The sequence below is a fragment of the Schistocerca americana genome, chromosome 3, assembly GCF_021461395.2.
Source record: "Schistocerca americana isolate TAMUIC-IGC-003095 chromosome 3, iqSchAmer2.1, whole genome shotgun sequence".
NCBI classification, from domain to species: domain Eukaryota; kingdom Metazoa; phylum Arthropoda; class Insecta; order Orthoptera; family Acrididae; genus Schistocerca; species Schistocerca americana.
Window position 1 is genome coordinate 577,497,855 of NC_060121.1, and position 24,940 is coordinate 577,522,794.

At 41.6% G+C, this 24,940-nt stretch overlaps 1 non-coding gene across 1 annotated transcript; it reads right to left on the reverse strand.

Annotated features, from left to right (window-relative positions):
- Positions 1-306: 306 nt before the first annotated feature.
- Positions 307-378, reverse strand: Trnae-cuc. The gene has a single exon. It is a non-coding gene; the product is annotated as a tRNA-Glu (tRNA).
- Positions 379-24,940: the final 24,562 nt, after the last annotated feature.

The window sequence follows — 24,940 nt, forward strand, 5'->3', positions numbered from 1 at the left end:
TTTTAACAGCTACACGGTACAGTAGCTACTTCAAGCTGTTAACCGTTACGGGATGGGTACTTCGCTTTAAACGGCACTTATTGAAAGAAAACAGAACATCTGGAGAACTAACAGCATCAGATTTGGGCGAAGCACGCACTTACTGGTTTCAAGTTGTTCAACAGCAACAATTTGGGCTCGAACTGCATGCACTATACAAGAACAAGCCTCTACCACGTAATTCTCAGATAGCTCGCTACAACCCATTCTTGGATAACGGTCTTATTCGTCTCGGTGGACGGCTGCAGTTTGCAGAATTACCCGCAATTCCGGTACCGGGAATCGAACCCGGGCCTCCTGGGTGAGAGCCAGGTATCCTAGCCACTAGACCACACCGGATAACGACGGCAGTGCTCTTTCCAGCGAACGCAGCAGCCACCCACGGTTAACTGACGACAACTGTAAAAAATCCACTCTCTCGCGTTATAGAACGGCGTGCTCCGGACGCATTTCGTGGAGACGAACGCCAGTAATGATGAGAGCAAAAGGTGCCTGCAAAGATCCAGCAGACTCACATTCGTTTGCATCACCTTGGAGTAAACATAGTGTTATCTGAACTGAGAACAGAATTCTGGATCCTTAGAGCTCGACAGGCAATTAAACATGTTCTACACCTTTGCTTACCTTGTAAGATGGTGAAAGCTCATGTTGTTCAACAAACTGAAACCATTTACAGTAACAGGTATTGACTTTGCTAGTCCATTATATGTCAGACAAGGACATATTACGAAGAAAGCGTATATTGCTCTATCCACATGCGCAACAACACGAGCCATACACCTGGAACTGTGCTCAGATATGTCAACTGAGAGATTTCTTCAAGCCCTACAAAGGTTTGTCGGAAGACGAGGAGTGCCCAGCACAATTTACACTGACAATGCTACTACCTTCCATGCCTCGCACTTAGAGCTGAAGGAGCTCTGGCAGGCTCTCAAGGCAAGCAAGACGCACAAGTACATCGGCCAGCAAGCCATCACTTGGAAATTCATCGCCCCACGCGCGCCTTGGTGGGGAGGATTCTGGGAACGGATGGTGGGATCTGTCAAACGCTGCCTGAGAAAAGTTTTAGGACAGTCACAGTTGGACGAAGAAGATCTCAACAAAATCGTGGTCAGCATAGAGGCAGCACTAAACTCTAGACCAATTACGCAAGGGGGAGAAGAATCTGAGCCACTGACGCCCGCACATTTCCTTGTAGGTGATCGACTCACAACACTACCTACTGGTCCAGAATCACCAGTTAGAAAGGACTTGTCCAAGGAGTTTCAACGGCTGCAGAAGATGGTAGAACACTTCCATGAAACTCATCAACCAAGGCCAGGTTCAGGAAGACTCCAGCTGGGTGATGTCGTTCTTCTACAAGAGCATGTTCGTCCACGACACATGTGGAGGAAGGCGTGGATAGAAGATACCCATGAAGGAAGAGGTGGGATAACACGAACTGTAACCTTACGAACTTCAGAAGGATCCATAACCTCACGTCCCGTTCAACTGGTCATTCCTCTAGAAGTTGACCAGGGTGGGGAGGGTGTTGCGGGTTGATATTTGTAATTATAGACACTCTGGAAATATTGATTATCCTTGAATTAATGTTCTATATTCGCTGATGTACGTTCCTTGGACAGAAATAAATTAATGTTGTATTTGAATCATGGAGTTGTGTGTCCGTAATACATCACTCGACCATGGATAGGACACTATATGCTCCAGCAAGAGGGTTATCCAATTTGTGGTACCTATTGAGAACATATCGCAGTATGCCACATTTTCGTTTACTGTGTTTTCCCTTTCGCAATCTGTAATGAATTCGGTTGTGTGCAATCCACCCTGTCTCCTGAGGGGATCGAAACGCTCCTACTTCGCCAACATTTCTGAGTTACGCTTGCGGCATGAAGTAAGTTCTGTTTCTGGTCTAGTCTCTTACGAAGTTCGGTTACTTTGGTAACTTTTTGGCAAGTAGTCGTCGCTAACGTTCCCACTTTCCTCTTTTCCTCATCATACGTGGTCAGCTGTTTCTTCGCTCTAATATCCATATCTTATACTAAAGTTAGCAAATTCATAACCCTTTCGTTTCGTCTTGTCGTGATAATTCTACTTTTTCAATTACTTTACTTTCAATAATGGGATCAACAGTCCGTTGCACTTTCCGTTCAGTCCTCCGAACTTCCGTCCCAAAAAGACTATTTATGCTTCCTATATTCGACCGTTCCTCTGCTATGTCCTGCTTAAGATTGCCGATTTCGGTATTCATTACAGTTATTTCTTTCTTGGTTTCCTCTACTTTCGTGTTAATAGTTCCAATATTATTGTTCACAATCTTGATCGCTGTAGACTGAGCATTCACTGATTCGGATTGAGCTTCTATTGATTCGGCCTGAGCATTAACTTTAACAGTAATTGATTTGGACTGAGCATTTATTGATTCGGACGGAGCATTAATTTTACTTATCAACAAGCTCAAAAAATATTTTATGTTTCCGGCTGTTACTGGTTTTGACTCGTAACTCTGTTTCTTTCTGAAGGGTTTCCTCGTACCCACCGTCATTGGATTCGAGTTTGATTTTTATTCCGAATTCCGTAGCATTCTTCAATGCCAGGAATTGCACATTCCTCTGTTCCAGTGTTTCAGGGGTAGCGATTACGATCTTACCCGCCGTTTCCTCAACAATGAGTTCCACTGCTAGCGTTCTCCTTGGTTCTGCCGATTGTTTCCCGTTAAGTACTATCAAATTATCAGTTTCCATTGTATCCATCATGTTGCCTGTTTTCCTATTAATGAAATATTAAAAATTTTTGTGGCTTATTTCAGCACTTACTCCTACCGTGAGTGGGCGACTTTATTTGTAAGGGAAGGTTTCAGTTCGCTACGAATCTGCACAGTGAAAATTAGTGCCAAGAGCAGTACCAAATTGATATTGTGCTGTAACCAGCGTCGGCGCATGTAACCTCCCCCTTCCTCATCGGCCTACAGATTCCGATGTAACTGGCCGTTATTGCATATGCATAATGAAATTTTACAGTGAATAAGACTATCGTTACCGGAGGAAAGTAACACCGGTAAGTTACATGAAAGTGTACAACAGAATTTTCTAAAGGAAGAATCTATTCTAAATTTATACTAAATTTAGAAGATAATTTTGAAATGAGTGGAATATAATGTAACCGCTCACGAAACGCAAGGGGGAGGGCGGATAGGTTACCACGTAATGTTTACTCAAAAACTCACTAATAACACAGAAAACACTGATTAACTAAAAAAGGGACAATTAAATGGTAGACAGCCTGCTAGAGCAATGAAATACAAAATTTTCAAAGTAGCGATAAATGATATTACTGGTTAAATAAAAGACTGGCTTTACTTAAACTCTGTTACGTAAAATATAACTTTCAGTAACCTCAGTTCAATGTGACGCAAAATTTAGAAAAAAGGCAAGCAATTTACGTTTGATTATTGAAAGATTAAACTGAATTTACTTTAAGCAAATGGGCAAATAATTTTATTTTCAAAATAAGATAAATAAAATACATACTAAGCCAGCGGAAGGCACTAGCTAAGCTAAATACAGAATAAATGAAATTTGGCACTCTTAATTTGTACTGTATCTTTAATTATTAATTTTGCCAGTGAAATTTTACTTTACCTTAAGTAGCCTCTGTTACGTAATACTTGAATGAACAGCTACAGTGGCAGTTAATTTAGACTGAAATTGGCAGTAAATGATCAGTTTTCGTATTCTTACAACACTCGGTGATTTCATGGAAGGAAAGGGACCCTGCTTGGTATTAAATGTCTGAAGATAGTGACAACAGATCTGTCCTACAAGTTTTAACTATTGCAAGTTATTATTCAAGTTATTCATGTATTGTGAAAGAAATGTTGCTGGGAAAAGCCTCTACATTACTATATTTGTTAGTTAGCAGTCTTACGATGTTGTAGGTGCGCGGACGGCGGAGAATGTGGCCGACGACAATGCTGAGCTGCCGTTGTTGCTGCTGCTGCTGTTCGATGGGAATAATCCCTCGTCGTATCCAGAGCCACGGATAGTTATAAGACAGGCAGTAGTCGGAACTGCAGCTTCCTCCGCCCGTCCACTCCTTCCGTGCTCCCAGCACTCGCGAGTTAACTAATTAGGTGCGCCTACCCTGCTGCGAGCATAGCTGACGCTGCGGCGTCGGGAGCGCCCAACAAACACTTCCGCACTCATGACATGACTCACGCCGCTCTGCCTTCTCTCTGTTCGCAACACGACAAATTCTCCATACGCAAAGATAAACGATGGCACAGCTACTAACATTTAGTCATTGCCATCGATACATTTCAATAAAGTTCCCTTGGATATTACGCAGCAATTTGCAGAGTTTTCGTTATATTTCAGTCAACTGCATACAGTCAAAAATAAATACATTAGTACATCGATTACGTATTAAACATAATTTCTGTAATGCACCTCACAGCTTTAGAATCAAAAGTACAGTGTAAGTTATCAGTAGATACTAAACGGAGAAAATTTTGGATGGCGCAGAAGGTATTTGATCTGCATTTTCGGTGTTACAAGATATCTAAAGATTCTTTACTGAAAGCTATTTTTTTTCTTACATTAGTTCCTTCTTGTTTCCTCAAAGTAATTTGTGGAGACGCTTCAGATACCAATAATAACAGTCTTTTCCTGTTATGTTTTCTCTTTTATTAAAATTGTGTCCAACGTTACCACATTCTGCATAATTACATGCCAGATTTCTTAAATCGTAAGGTCTTAGCCAATAAAATACCTTAGGTAGTTTTAATGCACAATTGGCGAATGCTAATTCTAGTCCGGGAGAATATATGGATGGAGGACCCAAGGTCGATATAGATGCTTCCATTCTTAGCATCAATTTTCTGCGCAGTGTTTCCTCTTGTAAGTTTTGGTGAAGCCTCATTACGAATCGCATTAACAATATTTCCTAATTCATGCGCCATGCAAGAAGCTCTCTCTATTTTACGGGTGTACGTCCTCGACATCTGAACAGAGGAACCCATTCTAGTATTCACTGTGTTATTTTGCCCTTCATTAAATACACATCAGTGTAGTTCATTTAGCTGCCGCCTATCGCTAGTGTAAAACTCAAGTGAGGTACAATGGCGCACTCGGCCTGTGTGCGTCAAACTACCACAACGACAATGATTTATATAAAAGTATAGTTTCACATTCGTACTTGGCTCATAATAATAATAATAATACAATACTTATATAACCATACCGGTTAATTTGCAGAGATATGCATAACGAAAGAAACTTACAGTTCAACACGATAGGAAATGCTGTATCTCTTAGAAACTCGAGATCAAACATTAGAAGGAAAAAACACAAAACAGGCTCTTTTATTTTGCGCTGATAACTGGAAAGTAACGGTTACTGCGTTCTGCGTGCTTATTTGTGTAACTGAGCACCAGATGGGAGCAGATGGCACTAGCTCTCACAGTTAAAGAAATATTGAAGTGTGTCATATTACCCGTTGCACCACATACTCTGACTCCCAGATAATCACAGTTTTTAGTTTTTCTTGGGGAAATCTTCGTCTCGTCTCATCTACTTAAAAGTCTAAGGTCTCACTGCCGCTTCGTTTAAAAATATTTACACATTTTCAAGTCACGATCATTTGTTTGCTAGTTTTCGTACTTCGTAAGCTAACTACTGAGGAACACAATTACTAGTCTGACTCTAACGGAAGATTTTCTAACGAGAACGGTTAAGTGTTTTCTGTTGTTCACTTGATCTCCCTTTGCTTATTTGTTTATATAAGTGTTGCCAACTCAGCTAACTACACCTAATGACTACCCACTTCAGGTCTCTTTGTCTGTCTGTCTGTTTCTCTCTCTCTCGTTGTGTGTGTACGTATGTATGCTAGTTCCTATATTTACATGAAAGTTGGGGAGGAGGATGGAGTGGATTGAAATTAGTTAAGAAGTGCGTTGTAGAAAGCTGAATGCGGGTCTTATAGCTTTGAAGATAGGTGTTCGCATGATTTAATTTTTTGTTATGAGTTATTCGGGGGAAATCATGGTAAAGTGAGGCAAAAAAGATGGTGTAGAGTTATTCTGATTATCATCTGTCTGGGTGTTTTCTACTATCTCATATCTTAATATAAACAGTGAGCTGTTTGTCATGTGCACATGGTAATTCAAAACGGTTTTCTTTTCCACTTTGGGTTTTTGTATTTCATAATTCTCCTGCAAGGTTAGAAGGTGTCTATTACTGTCTGTGCTTATTATTTTCATGTCCTCTTCTCTAGAGGTTGGCTTGTGATTCTGTACACAGAGTTAACGTGGAGTAACTTGTCCTATACTTCCTGGCTCTCATGTGTTCATTGTAACTGGCCTTAAATCCGATACCTGTTCCCTCAGTGTATCTGTCATAACATGTGTTACATTGCAATTAACACGTATGTGCTTTATCGTACAACTCTACCTGTTGCCAGATGTGGAACATTTTCTTTGATGGAATTGTATGTTGTTTTAGCTACGTTTATGCTTGTCTTTTGAGAACTTGGTCTGTTTTTGTATGTCATAATGTACCATCTTATGTCTTCCCAATTGTTGTTTATTGTTGTCATGGTACAAAGTCTGTGTGTTCACGCCGACTATGATGTGTTGTTCTTTATGTGTTTGCATTTAATGTTGTAACTGTTCATTTAATTTTGTTGTTTAATTTTGTGACTAAGTTGCTATTGTAAATATATAGAGCTAGTTTCGGTAGTTTTCTTTGTTTAGTGGCATTGTGTTGAGTTTGTGGAGCATGTGTCGAAGTGCTGCATATTTCTGTGAGTTTCGGTGGTTCGAAGTTTAGTGGATGTTTGTGTCATGAAGTGAAAGAAACCTGCTACCTTGGAAGGAAAATAATATACATCGGAGGGAGCTAGAAGGACATGAAACGCACAGTATCGACAAAGAGGGCACTCATCGCCAAAAGAAGTTACTTACTATGGAACACTGGCCTTAATTTGAGGAAGAAGTTTTTGAAATGTAACGTCTGAAGCACAGCATTGTAGGGAAGTGAATCACTGACTGCATGGGATACTGGAAGAGGATGGAATCTTCTTAGATGTGTTACCGTAGTTGGATGCTGATAATTATGCGGACTAACAAGTTAATAAAGGTGGAGGTTCTCAGTAAAAACCACAATGACAAAAATATGCAGAATAGTTAGAAGCGAAAAAGAGACAGGATGGTAGGACATATGATAAGACATTAGGTAATAACTTTCTTCGCATCTGAAGGAGCTGTGAAGTATAAAATGTGTACGGGAAGATGGAGATTGGGATACATCTATCAAATAATTATTAAGGAAGTTGGGTGTAAGTGCCACTCTGAGATGAGGAGGCTGACGTAGGAGTCAAAGTCGTGGGAGGGGCACATCAAGGAAGTCAGGGGACTGATGATGCCTCTTCTCCTGCCCCCCCCCCCCCCCACTTCCCCCCCCCCCACACACACACACGAACACGATCACCACCAACAAACCACAGCAAGAAAAGTATCCACGCAGATAGTGTGACGACGACTGCAGCACTGCGAACTGCGTACGTAACGACCGTACTTGCTACATGCCCTGATGAGGAAGCAGAGTGAGGCGCGATGACATAGTTGCATAAAACGATGGTACACAAGGGAAACCACATTGTGGTTTCAGACGAGTTCCAGTTCTCCAGTTGTGCATATGGTATCGTGACGGACGTATCGTTATGCAGAAGCTCTGAGCAGAACGAACATACTGTGACTGTCTATGTCATCCTCATATGGGCACAGCCCATGGTGTGATGATGCTGAGTCCCATTACGTACACAGAAATATCAGCTGTAGATCACGCAGACGGTACATTGGACAGCAGGAGTTATATCTCCGGAATTTTTAAATGCGGTACCCCTTTCTGATCTTCAAGGGCTTCGTGGCGTGATCTTTCAAGGAGGTATTGCTCCATCATATGTTGGCTACCTCGATGGAGAGGGTGTTCCACTATTCCACTGGCCAACAAGTTCTCAAATTGTGTCACTCACGAAAAATACTGGCCGTAAGTCGAAAGGAAGTATTAACTTCACTCATGCGACCAAAATTAGAATTGAACGTTCGATTTTCAGGTCCCACCATCTCGCAGTTAATTCAGTAGGCATGTCAAATGCAATGTGTAGAACGGTTCTGGCACCATGATTATTCGCAATGAAGTGGGATCTAGTAAACTGCAGCTGAGCCCAGAAAACTGTACAAAGGTACAAGGCATAAGAGATTACGTGCTCCATCATTAACTCTTCAACAGCGTAAATCATATGGTAATCTGAGAGTAGTGCCGTGAAAGAAAACATTGAAGAAGGCGAAAAATTTATCTAAGAAATATTTTAAAATTTTCAATGCGTTTCTCAATGTTTCCTAACAGATAAACGACCTAAGAGCAGTCACCTATCACGTTCAAGGTAGCAGAGTAATTTCTAGACACGCACCTTTAGAAATGAGAGCGAAAACAAAAATGTTGAGTGGGTGATTGCTCATAGATGGACGGCTGGAGGGCTCGGCCTGGTCCAAGGACGCGGCGGCGGATGCTGGCGGAACCTGGCTTAGTCAACGGTCCTTGCTTCACGGACCGGAAATGGCAATCGTAGCGGCGTCGTAAGTACCACGATGACTGCTACGGGCTGTATGTCATAGTAGCGCCCAGCTGTGCGCATGACGGCAGCCTGGGTGTGGGTGCATTAACACGGGGCCCCAGCGCTGACTTTGGGGAAGAGGCCATGTTTCTAAGTCGCCGAGAAACTTCTGGAACTGGGATCGATAACAAGGATTCGGATGTTGTTAGAGAGGCACTCAGTGAGACTGCCGAAGCCTCCTCAAGGCTGACCCACTACCAGGTCACTCAGACGCGGGTGGCGGTACGGAAAAATCAGCATCTGCTACTAGACTTCCAAGCTGCTACAGAATCGATACTGCAGGAGTTATTCGAGACGCTTGTTTTTAATACTTGGAGGTTATGTTCTGGAACCATATCGTACTCAGCTAACGATTTTATCATCCTGGACTGTGAGGCCACGCTCCCAAACAACCATTATTCTACGTGATTCACTAGTTCTGTAAGTCGGCTGCTTCTGTGTTGGCACCGCTGTGTAGGGCTTTGCATTAGATCACTAACTGCACTTTCTTTGTAAGAGGCTCTGTGGCTCGTTGGACTCGTTGTTGGAAGTTAATTTCCAGTAGTGTTGGGCAATTGGAAGTTAGTAGCCAGCAATGATGGAAGTACTGTTGGGCAGTTGCAGGTGAACATCCAGCAGCCGGTCGGAGTGGCCGAGCGGTTCTTGGCGCTTCAGTCGGGAACCACGAGGCTGCTACGGTCGCAGGTTTGAATCTTGCCTCGGGCATGGATGTGTGTGATGTCCTTCGGTTAGTTAGGTTTAAGTAGTTCTAAGCATAGGGGACCGATGACCTCAGCTGGAAAGTCCCATAGTGCTTAGAGCCATATGAACAATTTGAACAGCCAGCAGTGATGGATGTTAGATGTGAGAAGTTAGCATTGACGGTCGGTAGAGGTCTGAAGTGATAGCGTAGGCTAACGATCTGTACATGTTCGACTTGGAGATTGACTGGATGTCAATGACGATTTATATTCGTGTCTGAACTGGATATCACATTATTAAGGTACAAAAAAATACATTATTTGGTTTGCAACAAAATATTTCCTTAGCTAACCACTTGCCTATTAGTAGTTAGTGGCTTTATTAGTTATAATCTTTTATTTAGCTGGCAGTATTGTCGCTTGCTGTATTACAGTAGTTCGCGTAATGAAGATTTTTGTGAGGTAAGTGCTTAATAAAGAGTATAGATTATTGTTAAAGTTTCTTTTTAGTCAGGGCCATTCTTTTGAGTTAATCTGGTAGCAGTCAGATCGCGTAACCGTTGTATATTGCAAGTAATTAATGAACACGAAAAGTTTGAGTTCTTTTTGCCAGGGGAAATTCAGTAGGTCAGTGTTGTAAGGATAAAGACTACCAAAGTGACACTTGCATTCAATTTTACTCAGCAGTTTAAGTAAATATTTTATGAAGAAGTTTCATTTTATGCAGTATAAGAGGTGTTTACATACAACTGTTAAATCCATTAAATACAAAACTGCATGAAAAGTCCAAAAGTTCGCTGTATCTGTATTTAATAAAGTCGATTAGAGACTGACACAAACGGTTTGGCAAATTTTAAGTTGGATCTTCTGGTGTATATCAAAGCCACGTCGTATGGTAGAAGAAGTTATTAGAGAAGGACGCAGAATAACAGTTGGCATGACTAGGAAAAGTTATCAGCATTCTTCAATTTTTAAAAATCATCGTCAGTGATGAATGTCCACACTGTGTTAAAATAACAGATTGTCATCACACTACGACTTTTCAGAAAGAGCCGGAAAACATTTAAAGAAGATTTACACAAATCTTGTGTTTTCCATCCCGCAGAATGTAGGTGCCAAATATAGACACAAGGAACAGTCAATCAGCGAGCAATTATTCAGTTTCCTGTCATGACCGTCTCGAAAGTACCTTGAGATAAATGGTAGACGTTTCGATATTCGCTTTAAAGAACACCTCAATGTGAGCAATTTGAAATCTGCAGTATCGACGGAGGTGGCGTAGTGGCTAATACACTGGACTTGCAATCGGGAGGACGACGGCTCAGACACGCGTCCGGCTGTCCTGATTTATGTTTTCCGTGATTTCCCTAAATCGCTTCAGGCAAATGCCGGGATGGTTCCTTTGAAAGTATACGGCCGACTTCCTTTCCAATCCTTCCCTGCTGAAGACCTCCCCAACTCAACCAAGCAAATCCTCATTAAAAACTCACTTGCATGATAGTCAACAATCTATTTAAGGTGTCCACAATAGGTTTGGGGATACTACATAAGAAGTTAACAGCAAGTGGTAAATATGTTCCAGGAGATATATGTAATAGAATCAATAAGAATGTCCCATAACAATATTCTGAAGAACCAAACGGATAAAGAACCCTATATTTATTTGCCAATTTTGACTTCAAATTTTCGGTCTCAGCATCTAACTAGTTGGTTAGATTGTTAAGCTTCTTGTTCTAATATTAATATCCAAGTTTACTGCCATTACCGTCCACATGTTGGTTATTTATCCATTTAATGTTACATAAATTATAAAGTTTTTTCAGCTTAGTAATATTATTACATCAGTATCACCTACGTTCTGTTTTTATGTAATACTGTACGTATAGTCGAGTCTAACTGCTCTCGTGGTGGCCGCAATTGGTCATCAGAGCACAATCAGTGTGCTTCTCTTGTATTCCGTGTTGCCCGTGTTAGTTAGATTTACCTAGCTGTTACTCGGACGGCAGACAGTGCTCGCTGTCCAGCAACAGACTGGACACCTCATGGCTTGTGGTTGGTTGGTTGATTTGAGGGAGGAGACCAAACAGAGAGGTTATCGGTCACATCGGATCAGAGAGGGATGGAGAAGGAAATCGGCCGTGCCTTTTCAAAGGAACCATCGTAACATTTGCCTAAAGCGATTTAGGAAAATCACGGAAAGCCTAAATCAGAATGGTCGGATGCATGTTTGAACCGTCGTCCTCCCGAATGCGAGTCAAGTATGGTAACCACTGCATCACCTAGGTCGGTCAGTGTCTTATGTTGTCAGCTGCTGCGATTTCTATTACGTTGGTGACAAACACACTTAAGCATGTCGTCTTCCGGATCCTATATTTTCCTGGACAACATTGACGAGGGGCATCATGTGTTGCTTGGCACAGGCCCACAGGAACGTATTTTAGTCGTGATGACAGTTAGTGATTTTAACACAGACCGATCATTCATAATTTATGTTGGTTTCCTTTTTTTTTAAAAAAAAAAGAACAATGTTTAGTAACTCATTTTCACATAGTTTTTATACACATCAGAAGATGCGATTTAAAAGTTGCTAAATCGCTTGTGGAGTCTCTAATCGACTTACATAAATACAGCAACAGTGGATTATTGGACTCTTCACGCAGTTCTATATTTTAAAAGTTTTAACACCTTTACGTAAACACCTGTGCGGCTGTTTGAGCTGGTCAATTTAATTATATTTAATTACTTTAACTAATGGTGCCATAGTCGTAAAATTATCTATAGGCCAATACTCGGTAAGAAAATATGGGTCCTCCCGCTTTCAGGCAGGCGTATGAGATTGTGATTTGTGGCAGTTATATTGGGTCGGGAGAACACCGTTAATGTACACAGTGCAAAATTTTGCGACTAACAACAGTGTCAATTCTGAGAGAGTCATTGTAAGCTCATTGCGAAATCTGTTAGCTACTAACGCCAGCCGTAACTCTTTGAGGCGAAAGTAACGTAAAATTAATTTCCACGTAAAATTAATTTTTCTGTTTGCCATTTGCAATATACTTCACTTGTTTACATAACCACTTAGTAGTCCAGTACGCTCTGTGTGCTCATGAAAACTTGCGTCTGGTGTTATTATTTGTCATGTGATTTATTTTCTGTGTAATAAAATTTTATTTTCTGAATTAGTTCATTTACTCTCGTCAAAAGCGATGTTTATGAACGTATACAAATGAGTACTGCTCTACACTGCTATGCAAGTGGGACATGTAACAAACAGCAACCACAATTCCACAGGCGTTTAAATTAATTGTTAAATTTTCTTCTATCTTTCGAAGAAACTCATTTAGTGTTTAGATATTAAAAAATGTTGGGGATTGAACGATTTACGTGAGAAACTAAAGCGAGTTCATGTGCGATGGCAACACTAATGTAAGTTCAGTTTCTCCGTACATAGCACTAAGAACCATTTCGTATCAAGCGATTTTCATGATATTTTCAGTTTATATTATACAGATTATTTCTTTTTCCAGCAACATGGGTGATGGATCCCTGAGAGGAACTGTGATGGGGAGGCAACAGAAAAAGTGTCCATGCTTGAAATTTGAATTGTATGGCCAAATCACGAAGTTAACTGCGCTGCTCTAAGCTGTAAGAGACACTTGTAATTGTGAGTGCAACTGAGGGATTTTCACCTGACACCAAGAATAGCACGCATTCTCTAAAGACACAGAAGAAGATCTGTTTGAGGTTTAGCTACGTTCTAGACGTACTAGAGTTATAGTGTCCTGTCAAGGGCAAAACAAAATTAAGTAATACCTGAGTATCGCAGCTCTTACAAGTTGTTTTCCACTTCCCAAAAGTATTAATGGTATTTTGCTATGCGTCATCAACGAAATCTATCCAAACACTTCTAAAAAAATATAAAGTAAAACATACCTCCTAAGATTTAAATGAATTGTGTAGTGTTGAAGCGAGTTTGACACACATATATCTATACAAGATAAGGATTACCAGTCGGAATTGGGTGATATAGAAACTCTCTATCACAAGAGATTCGCGATAAACACGATAAATGGCAACCCAGTTTTGCGACGATACCTTTTCGGCAGATCTGTAACTTAGTAGTTTCTTTACTCGCTACATTCAAGGTCTGGGACGTACAGGAATTCATTCACAGTTTATGACTGCAATATTGGAGTTTGAAATCTCCTCCGGGAGTTAGACATGGACCGTCACACACAGTTAACCACGTATGGTCATCGAGGCTGGTTATGATGTGAAAATAATGAACGTTTCGAATTCATCATTAACAGAACTACCTGATGGAACAACTGAGTTGGGAGAATCTTGTAAAATCAGAAAAAGACTTGGACTTCAAATGCAGACTGTTTGAGACCTCAAATGAGAATAGAACAGAGACGAAGTATTGTTTGTTGTAACGTAAGACATTTTCTTAATGCAGCCGAAAAAATAATATGGTGTATTTCACGTGTTTATTTCATTGTGTATAATCTTCAATTTAAAAAATTGACAAATCAGTTTCTTCTGGAACCTATTTCAACAAGACATTCAAATCAGTAGCATAAATATCACAAATAAAAACAAATGGATGCACAGCCACGTCATCTTATAAAAACTTATAATGTTAAAATTATCTGACGTTACGACCAAGTTACGGCGGCCTTTACCTTCTTGTAATATACGTGAAATCCTTGTATTAGGATAAGATGCATGATGTGACAGTTGTTACAGTTCTTTCATTTACTTTCTCTATTTTACATCTAAAACCCAAAGAAGCATAGAAATATATTGATACTGTTTGAAAAAATATTTGTTGTTTTGGGAATAAGTACATTGGCATTGCTGGACTGCTTAATTATTTAATTGATGCAAGTGATTTGGAAGATTTGTTGATAGCACTTCAGTTTTTGCATCAACAAATGCACGAAGTTGTAGTATAATTTATTTAAGAACAATAAATAACTTATACTTAAAAATCGAAGCGTTTTAACCCTTTAATGCCTGAATAAATTTCTTCGTGGAAAATAGAAATCCAAAATTATATCGCTCTAGAAGTATCGAAAACACTCAGGACATGTCAGCACATGTGGAAAGCGATGGTAGCTTTGTGTATGATCTGAACCTCCTCGCACGGGTGCTCGGGAACAGCTCCCGTTACACTTATTACAGTCGCACTGGTATGATGCGAGTTCGGGACGCCTGGCGTTAAGGGATTAAGCTGTGGAACTTAAGAAGAAGTTTGAAGATCAGGTGAATTGGTAAGCAATAAGTAAGTCCTCGGCAGAATCGTCGAGAAAAGGAGGGCAACAAGTCGATGACAATGGCGAGGAGAGGGGGCAGGTTGATAAGACGTGTGCTGTGATAAGCCATCGGGCAGTTCTTATTCCATGCAGGAATTTGTGGTGGGTTACTACAAACCTGTCGGAAGATTGGTGACACAAAAGAATGGCAGCTGAATGTAGTGGATGACAGAATAACTACACGTTATTTTTGGTTTCAAAATGACAGACCAGGTGATTTCTTTACCAGTTAATATGAAACCAAAAAGCCGATCTGTTCAATGTTCGTCTTTTTCCAGCAAGGAGGGGATTCTCGCAGTAATAAATCTCTTGTTTTACATCATCTCCTACCAGTCCACCAAGTTGAAGTTCTGAAGACCATCTCGGGTTCTTTCTGCAGAGCCAGGACCGTTTTCTTGTACAGTCTGTTTCGCCTCCACCCATACGTTTACAACGGATCAAAATCAGGTGAAAAAGTAGACCAATCTAGAGGAATCATATTATTCTTTTCTGCAGACCACTAGTGTACCATAGTGTACCAGTGTGTTGGTAGTATGTCTGATGGACAGAGCTTAATACCTTAGGAAACACTACTCACACTGATGGGAGCATAACATTACTCACGTCGTGAGTGTACTGGACAGCATCAAATCCATTATCCATTTTGTGAAGCGTAACACATTACCGGGAACACATCTGCCCTCAGACACCCACAAACACAACGCCACTGCGAGACGGCTCTTTGGTAAATCACCACGTGGGCTATCTACTCGTACTGGTTCGTCGTTCACTGTGGGAATATCGAAATTAAAAAAAAAAGACTATATTCCACCATTCACGACAGAAATATTCATCAGAAAATCGGTGGAGTTGCTGATGGTTACTGGGCTTCCCCTTGACCGCAGTACGTTTTTCTTTGCACTCGACGGTACTGAACACCAAATCGAACCTTCCTCCCCAACCGGGAAAAGGCACTAGCTAGATTCCACTGCACGTCCTTTAAAATATAATTTCGGAAATTCATTATCATGGGCTGCTACTGCGACACGACAACGGTCAGTTCCTAAAGGCCTAATGGATTCTACAGTGTGTCGATACAGTTTACTCCAGAGTCGCACAATGCACTCTGGAACAGCATGCTGTGCCCAAGCCTATGACGTCATCAAATTCCCTTCCTCCACACGATCGACAATGCGGTCACAACCATTCTGCCAACGATGTCTCTCATTTAGGCAGTCTTGCCTCGCACACAAGTGTACTTTCATGGGTAACACATTTCACCTAAGCCCAATCCCGAACAATAGACCTTGACGTTGGTAGGAAGACCTGCGTGCGTTAGTCAGTGTCACAGATAGTTGTGTTTGTTGAGAGGCCAGACAAACATGTGGTTCCTGAGGAGGGGCAGCAGCCTTTTCAGTAGTTGCAGGGGCAGCAATCTGGATGATTGACTGAACTGTTCTTGTGACACAAACCGAAACGGCGTTACTGTGCTGGTACTGGTGAACGGCTGAAAGCAAGGAGGAAAAAATGCAATTGATAGGAAGTGCAAAATGGCTAGAGGACAAATGTAAGTATTTAGAGGCATATATCACTAGGGGAAAGATAGATGCGCCCTATAGGAAAATTAAAGAGACCTTTGGAGAAATGAGAACCACCAGTATGAATATCAAGAGATCAGATGGAAAGCCAGTCCTAACAAAAGGAGGTAAAGCAGGAAGGTGGAAGGAGTATACTGAGGGCCTATTCATGGGAGATGAGACCAACGTCCCGGAAGTGGAACAGGACTCAGACGAAGATGAGATGGGATACATGATACTGCGTGATGAATTCTACGGAGAACTGAAAGACCTAAGTCGAGACGAGGCCTCGGGATGAGACAACATCCCGTTAGAATGATTGACAGCCTTGGGAGAGCCAGCCATGACAAAATTCTTCCACACGGTGCGCAAGGTGTATGGGACACGTGAAATACCCTCAAACTACAAGAGGAATATAATAGTTCCTGTTCTACAGAAAGCAGGCGCTGACAAGTGTGCTAATTAATGAATTGTAAGTTTAATAAGTCACGGCTGGAAAACGTTAACACGATTTATTTACAGAAGAATGGATAAACTGGTAGAAGCCGACCGTGGGGAAAATCAGTTTGGACTCCGGAGAAATACAGGAACACGTGAGGCAATACTGACCCCACGACTTATTTTAGAAGATAGGTTACGGGAAAGTATACCTACTTTTACAGAATTGCATGTCTTAGAGGGCCTAGTACCCGTGGTCTAGGGGTAGCGTCTTTGATTCATAATCAAAAACGTCTTCGGTCCCGCGTTCTATCCCCGCCACTGCCTAAGTTTTGATAAATAATCAGGATTGGCGGCCGAAGACTTCCGGCATAAGAAGTCAGCCTCATTCTGCCAACGGCCTTGTCAGAGAGGGCGGAGGAGCGGATAGAGGTTCATGGCACCCTCTTGTCCTAGGGGTGGGAAAGTTCCCCTAAAGGCGGAAGAATCAGCAATGATCAACGACAAGAGGATGCAGAAGGTAATGGGAACCACTGCATTAAAGACACGTAACGTGCATCCACAGGACATGTGGCCTGTAATTGAAGAAGTGTCATGATGATCTCTCCATTGGCAAAAGATTCCGGAATAGTCCACCATTCGGATCTCCGGGAGGGGACTGCCAAGGGGGAGGTTACCATGAGAAAAAGATTGAATAATCAACGAAAGAGTAACGTTCTACGAGTCGGGGCGTGGAATGTCAGAAGCTAGAACGTGGTAGGGAAACTAGAAAATCTGAAAAAGGAAATGCAAAGGCTCAATCTAGATATAGTAGGGGTCAGTGAAGTGAAGTGGAAGGAAGACAAGGATTTCTGGTCAGATGAGTATCGGGTAATATCATCAGCATCAGAAAATGGTATAACAGGTGTACGATTCGTTATGAATAGGAAGGTAGGGCAGAGGGTGTGTTCCTGTGAACAGTTCAGTGACCGGGTTGTTCTAATCAGAATCGACAGCATACCAACACCGACAACGATAGTTCAAGTATACATGCCGACGCCGCAAGCTGAAGATGAACAGATAGAGAAAGTGTATGAAGATATTGAAAGGGTAATGCAGTATGTAAAGGGGGACGAAAATCTAATAGTCATGGGCGACTGGCATGCAGTTTTAGGGGAAGGAGTAGAAGAAAAGGTTACAGGAGAATATGGGCTTGGGACAAGGAATGAAAGAGGAGAAAGACTAATTGAGTTATGTAACAAGTTTCAGCTAGTAATAGCGAATACCCTGTTCAAGAATCACAAGTGGAGGAGGTATACTTGGATTGAAGAGTAGGCTGACGTTCAAGACATTAGTCAGGAAGAATAAATACGCAAAGAAGTTGTATACGGAAGTACTAAGGAATGACGAGATACTTTTGAAGTTCTCTAACGCTATAGATACAGAAATAAGGAATAGCGCAGTAGGCAGTACAGTTGAAGAGGAATGGACATCTCTAAAAAGGATCACCACAGAAGTTGGGAAGGAAAATATAGGTACAAAGAAGGTAGCTGCGAAGAAACCATGGGTAACAGAAGAAATACTTCAGTTGATTGATGAAAGGTTGATGAAAGGAGGAAGTACAAACATGTTCCGGGAAAATCAGGAATACAGAAATACAAGTCGCTGAGGAATGAAATAAGTAGGAAGTGCAGGGAAGCTAAGACGAAATGGCTGCAGGAAAAATGTGAAGACATCGAAAAAGATATGATTCTCGGAAGGACAGACTCAGCACACAGGAAAGTCAAAAGAACCTTTGGTGACATTAAAAGCAACGGTGGTAACATTAAGAGTGCAACGGGAATTCCACTGTTAAATGCAGAGGAGAGAGCAGATAGGTGGAAAGAATACATTGAAAGCCCCTATGAGGGTGAAGATTTGTCTGATGTGATAGAAGAAGAAACAGGAGTCGATTTAGAAGAGATAGGGGATCCACTATCAGAATCGGAATTTAAAAGAGCTTTGGAGGACTTACGGTCAAATAAGGCAGAAGGGATCGATAACATTCCATCAGAATTTCTAAAATCATTGGGGGAAGTGGCAACAAAACGACTATTCACGTTGGTGTGTAGAATATATGAGTCTGGCGATATACTATCTGACTTTCGGAAAAGCATCATCCACACAATTCCGGAGACGGCAAGAGCTGACAAGTGCGAGAATTATCGCACAATCAGCTTAACAGCTCATGCGTCGAAGCTGCTTACAAGAATAACATACAGAAGAACGGAAAAGAAAAATGAGAATGTGCCAAGTGACGATCAGTTTGGCTTTAGGAAAAGTAAAGGGACGAGAGAGGCGATTCTGACGTTACGGCTAATAATGGAAGCAAGGCTAAAGAAAAATCAAGACACATTCATAGGATTTGTCGACCTGGAAAAAACGTTCGACAATATAAAATGGTGCAAGCTATTCGAGATTCTGAAACAGTAGGGGTAAGCTATAGGGAGAGACGGGTCATATGCAATATGTACAACAACCAAGAGGGAATAATAAGAGTGGACGATCAAGAACGAAGTGCTCGTATTAAGAAGGGTGTAGCCTTTCGCCCCTACTCTTCAATCTGTACATCGAGGAAGCAATGATGGAAATAAAAGAAAGGTTCAGGAGTGGAATTAAAATACAAGGAGAAAGGATATCAATGATACGATTCGCTGATGACATTGCTATCCTGAGTGAAAGTGAAGAAGAATTAAATGATCTGCTGAACGGAATGAACAGTCTAATGAGTACACAGTATGGTTTGAGAGTAAATCGGAGAAAGAGGAAGGTAATGAGAAGTAGTAGAAATGAGAACAGTGAGAAACTTAACATCAGGATTGATGGTCACGAAGTCAATGAAGTTAAGGAATTCAGCTACCTAGGCAGTAAAATAACCAATGACGGACGGAGCAAGGAGGACATCAAAAGCAGACTCGCTGTGGCAAAAAAGGCATTTCTGGCGAAGAGAAGTGTACTAATATCAAATACCGGCCTTAATTTGAGGAAGAAATTTCTGAGGATGTACGTCTGGAGTACAGCATTGTATGGTAGTGAAACATTGACTGTGGAGAAACCGGAACAGAAGAGAATCGAAGCATTTGAGATGTGGTGCTATAGACGAATGTTGAAAATTAGGTGGACTGATAAGGTAAGGAATGAGGAGGTTCTACGCAGAATCCTAGGGAAAGGAATATGTGGAAAACACTGATAAGGAGAAGGGATGGGTTGATAGGACATCTGCTAAGACAGGAAGGAAAGACTTCCATGGCAGTAGAGGGAGTTGTAGAGGACAAAAACTGTAGAGGAAGACAGAGATTGGAATACGTCAAGCAAATAATTGAGGATGTAGGTTGCAAGTGCTACTCTGAGATGAAGAGGTTAGCTCAGGAAAGGAATTCGTGGCGGGCCGCATCAATCAAAAAAAAAAAAAAATGTCTAATTGAAATATTTTGACAATGTTGACTGGAATATCGGCTTTCAAATTCTAAAGGTGGCAGGGGTAACGTACAGGGAGCGAAAGGCTGTTTACAACTTGTATAAAAACCTGGCGGCAGTTATAAGGGTCGACAGGCATGAAAGGGATGCAGTAGATGACTAGAGAGTGATACAGGGTGGTAGCCACCCCCAATGTTATTCAATCTGTATATTTAGCAAGTAGTAAAGGAAACAAAAGAAAAATTAGAGCAGAAATTAAAGCCCAGAGAGAAGAAATAAGAAATGTGATGTTTGAGGATGACATTGTAATTCTGTGAGAGACGGCAAAGGACTTGGAAGAGCAGTTCAGCGGAATGGACAGTGCCTTGAGAGAAGGATATAAGATGAACACCAAGAAAATCAAAACGAAATAATGGGATGTACTCGAATTAAATCAAGTGATGCTGAGGGAATTAGATTATGAAATGAGACAGTTAAAGCAGTAGATGAGTTTTGCTGTATGGGCGGCCAAATAACTGATGATGGTCGAAGTTGAGGATATAAGATATGGACTGGCCTTGGCAAGAAAAGACTTTCGATAAAGGGAAATATGTTAACATCGAGCATAGATTTAAGTGTGAAGAAGCTCTTTCTGGAAGTGTTTGTGTGGAGTGTAGCCATGTACGGAAGAATAACATGGACGATAAAGAGTTTAGACAAGAAAGGATTAGAAGCTTTTGAGATGTGGTGCTAAAGAAGAATGCTGAAGATTAGGTGGGAAAATTACATAACTAATGAGGAGGTACTGTACAGAATAGGAAAGAAGAGGAATCTGTGGTACAACCTGACTAGAAGAAGGTATCGGTTGGGAGGACACATTCTGAGGCATCAAGGAATTACCAGTTTATTACTGGAGGGACTCGTGGGGGATAAAAATCGTTGAGGGAGAGCAATACCGGAATAGAGTAAGCAGATCCAGAAGGATGTAGGTTGCAGTGGTTACTAGGAGGTGAAGAGGCGTGCACAGGATATAGTAGCACGGAGATCTACATCAGATCAGTCCTTGGACTGAAGACTACCACAACAACAACAACACAGTGTCTGTTGCCAAATTAAGGAGACCGGTAATGCATGTGGCCAAGAGTCATTTATTAAGTATGCTTGACGCAGGAGTTTTATATGCTCTGAGTGCTTTTATGAATCTTGTCACGTGAAGCATTCCCAGGTGAATCTGGATGATGCTGATGGAGGTTAATACGAAACAATATGAATCATGATTACCTGTTTTTCCGAAAACTAAGGCGTAAGACTTGAACATTTTTACGTGAGTGATATCTGAGTTGTTCCCAGTTAGTGTCTTTAAGTGCCTCGTAATCGATTTGCCTTCCACTTGCCAGAATTCGGCAGTATAATCATAAGAGGACTTCAGCATACGCTCAGCGTAAAAAGGAATTTCAGCTTTGCATCACCCTTGCTCTTCTGCAAGACTGTTGTGGAGTTCATTTAAGTCTCTGATGTCATACGAAATGTCATATCATTCTGGCCGTTCTTCTCGTTAGTGTTTTTCACATATTCCTATTCTCGCCGAATGTGCATAGAACCTCCTCGTTTCTTTTCCTACTTACCCAGTTACTTTTCAAAACCTTTCTTTTGTACTACATCTCAAATGGGTTGATCCTTTCGATTTTGCCCACCATCCAAGATGCACTTCGAGACACTGCTGTGTTTCAGACGTACATTTTCAGATGCTTTTATTAACATTAAGACCGATGTGTGATACTATGGGACTTATTTATGTCAGGAACGCCTTCTTTGTGTGTAACAGGCGGATTTTTATGTCCTCCTCGTTTTTTTCGTCAAACACTATTTGATCAAAAGTGTTTGAAGATCTCTACGCAATGCGACATTGACCACTAGATGCCAAGATAAGCGGACACGCTATTGAGGACATATACTTGGTGGTCGGAAACAGCCTGAAAACGTGTAACACTGTTGCAGGGTAGGTTGTGACAGGAGAAAAGAGAAATCTATACGTTGCGCCATTTTCAAGTTGTTTAGTACTGAAGTTAATGAATCATGCTTTTGAGCACGCAAATTCAAGCGACAAGCCAGGGACGGTGTCGCCAAACGTGTTCTTCGTTTGGTTCCCAGATAGTGAAAAAGAGAGCGATACAAAGATAGCACACTGAACGGTAGTAAGGACCGAAACTGGCTCATTACTTTGAAAACTCTGGAAACGGTTAGAAGTTATAACAGTTACTTACATATTTGTCATGCACTTTGTAAGTACTTGAAATTCATTCCGACATCTTTGTGCATATAATGTATGTGTGCGAGCTGAAATAAGAGTTGAAGTAAAGCCGATTTTGAGATAAGCGCCTTTGATCATCTGTAATTCCTTAGGCAGATAATTTAGAAACTATGCCAGGTTGTGTTACTTTCGGATGATCCAGCAGAGACGAAGATGGATTTAGAATACTCATATTTAGGCGGAATGACGAAAAAAGGAAGCAGTGGGCATTTTCAGTGAACAATAGTGACATAAATCACACAAGTCGCCTTGTGGAAACTGACTGATTGCACTTATCTATGAGAAGTAAGTGGCCATTTGTAATAAGAAAAAATGGATGTAGCTATGTATCAAATGTGGACGGATTCTTCTAAGCTGCGAACACTCATAATTACGCCTCTTTCTGTTATGACTTGTTTTGAATAGTACCTAAATGTTCACACAAATGCCTATTGACTTACATAATTAATCATTCCAGATTATTTGACTATGGGTGTCTTAGTTTGTCGGTATTAGTTTCAGGGAAGAAAGCTCCAGAGTCTTTCATATTTGGCATTTTTGTCTTTATTTTCTCTCTTTAGTACAGTTGACCCTGTAGCTGCTGCTATGATATCAAGTTATCACAAGCTTTTCTTTTGCTTCTTTATAACAGAGACATTTCAGTGATGACCAGTGGGAGGAAGTGAGGATCGATGACAAGAGCAAACTGAACTCCAGTGCCTCACCAGCAGTTTCTTCTCATACGCTTCCAAAGGCTAAACGAAGGAAACTATGTCACTATCCCAGTCAAGAAAACAGAAGAGGTAATCTGGCAGCAGACACGGCTGCAGAACGCTAGAAAAGGTGTGATGAAAATCACCTGCATAGCTTGTAAGACAGTGACATAAGTGCATCAGCAGATTGTGTACATACAGTTAAATTACGTAAGCAAAAAGTTATGTTCAAGTACAACAAGCAGAACTTTGATTCCAAGTTACAGCAAATTATGTATTATGCTAGACGTTTTGATACCTTTTATGGAGTGAACGACTTTGTCAACATGACTATCAAAATATTTAATCTTTGTGAATCAGCTTATGAATTCTTACTTTATATTCAGTTTGGCAAGGTCAGGTTCCTTTGTTGTGCAGAAGTCCATGTTTTGCAGTTTTTCCTTGTAACTGTGTTAGTAGCTGCCTATGTATGTACAACCAGAGATAAAAGTGTTACTACAAGAGTTGCTACGACCAGTGTATAGTACTGTTTCTACTTGTGCGGTGCATTGTGTTTAACTATCAACGCAAATTTAGGGTTGTATTCTACAGAATGTTGTGCAACCTCCATGCCCTTCCCAACATACTTTAATGTTTCAGTAAGATGAAATATATAAATCTTTTCCACTCTGTTTTCTAGGAGCATAGAGCGGGACCCGTTTCAGACGCTGAAAGACTTCTGAAGGAACTGAGCCACTTACCGCAAGTCTTCAAAGAAAAACGGCTACAGCAACCGCCAGATTTTGCAAACCATCCTGCCGAAGAAACATACGCAGAACACATCCGAAAAGAGTATGAAAAAGCTTGCGTTGTTGTCGTTCTGTGGCTCAATAACAGGAAAGATTAACCGGATTCTAAAGAAGCATAAATCTATATAGTTTTTAGGGCACCGGCCATAATTCGACAGCTAATGAGGCCTATGAAAAAAGATAATGGACTCAGAACGCCAAAGATGTATAAAATACGGTCTCGGTGGGATAGCTCTAAATCGGACAGACTATAGGTACTATTGAACAGCTCCGTGCGGAGCACGAGAGATATTTTCGCCTACGGTATCCTCAGAAAACAGCTTTCGCGGAACATGCTTTAGAACACGGACCAGTGTTAGAAATTTTTATGTCGATCGCTTCTTTTATGACACCACCACAATAGAGACGGCAACCAACACCTAAGCACACCTTGGAACCCGGCCATCGGAAAATTGAAGCGAGCGCGGGAAGCTAGCAATGAAAGCATTACTACACTCCTGGAAATGGAAAAAAGAACACATTGACACCGGTGTGTCAGACCCACCATACTTGCTCCGGACAGTGCGAGAGGGCTGTACAAGCAATGATCACACGCACGGCACAGCGGACACACCAGGAACCGCCGTGTTGGCCGTCGAATGGCGCTAGCTGCGCAGCATTTGTGCACCGCCGCCGTCAGTGTCAGCCAGTTTGCCGTGGCATACGGAGCTCCATCGCAGTCTTTAACACTGGTAGCATGCCGCGACAGCGTGGACGTGAACCGTATGTGCAGTTGACGGACTTTGAGCGAGGGCGAATAGTGGGCATGCGGGAGGCCGGGTGGACGTACCGCCGAATTGCTCAACACGTGGGGCGTGAGGTCTCCACAGTACATCGATGTTGTCGCCAGTGGTCGGCGGAAGGTGCACGTGCCCGTCGACCTGGGACCGGACCGCAGCGACGCACGGATGCACGCCAAGACCGTAGGATCCTACGCAGTGCCGTAGGGGACCGCCACTTCCCAGCAAATTAGGGACACTGTTGCTCCTGGTGTA